The sequence below is a fragment of the Mustela lutreola genome, chromosome 17, assembly GCF_030435805.1.
Source record: "Mustela lutreola isolate mMusLut2 chromosome 17, mMusLut2.pri, whole genome shotgun sequence".
Taxonomy (NCBI): domain Eukaryota; kingdom Metazoa; phylum Chordata; class Mammalia; order Carnivora; family Mustelidae; genus Mustela; species Mustela lutreola.
The window spans coordinates 31,662,661-31,663,504 of NC_081306.1; the positions used below are offsets into that span (position 1 = coordinate 31,662,661).

The window sequence follows — 844 nt, forward strand, 5'->3', positions numbered from 1 at the left end:
GGACCCTGGGATCATGACCTGAGCCGAAGGCAGCGGCTTAACCCACTGAGCCACCCAGGCGCCCCTAACATTGGATTTTTGATAGGAATTGGATTTACAGATGGTTTTCGGTAGTATGGACATTTTAACAATGTTAATTCTTGCCATTCATAAATATGAGCTATCTTTCCGTTTGTGTCTCCTTCAATTTCTTTATCAATGTCATAGTTTATGGAGTACAGATCTTTCATCTTCTTAGTTAAATCTATTCCTAAGTATTTTATTATTTTTGATGCTATTGTGAATTAGATTGTTTTCTTTATTTTTTCAGATAGTTCATCATTAGAGTGTTAAAATGCTCCTGTCTTGTGCTTACTTTGGCAGCACATATACTAAAATTGGAATGATGCAGAGAAGATTAGCGTGATCACTAAACAAGGATGACATGAAAAACTGGGAAGCATTCCATATTAAAAAGAAATGAAACAAAACAAAATTCTTGTCTGTTATATATTGATCTTGTATTTGGCAGCTTTACTAAATTTGTTTATTCAAAATTTTTTGTGAAGTTTTTAGGATTTTTTAACATGTAAGTTCATGTTATCCAAAAAAATAAAATTTTACTTCTTCCTTTTTTTTTTTTGGAGTCTTTTATTTCCTTATGTTCCTTGTTTCTCTGGCTAGGACATCCAGTAGTATGTCAAATGAGAGTAGTGAAAGTGGATACACTTGTCTTTTTTCTGATCGTTAAGGGGAAAACTTTCAAACTTTTTTGATTGAATATGAGATTAGCTCTGGGCTTGCAATATGTGTTTTCTCTTTAATGGATTTTTTAAATTATTTTTTAATTTTTTTAATAAACATA

General features: G+C 31.4%; 1 non-coding gene across 1 annotated transcript; it reads left to right on the forward strand.

The window, feature by feature from the left end:
* The first annotated feature begins 347 nt into the window (after window positions 1-347).
* LOC131820206 (U6 spliceosomal RNA) lies at window positions 348-454 on the forward strand. Its single transcript, XR_009349524.1, has one exon. It is a non-coding gene; the product is annotated as a U6 spliceosomal RNA (small nuclear RNA).
* The last annotated feature ends 390 nt before the right edge of the window (window positions 455-844 follow it).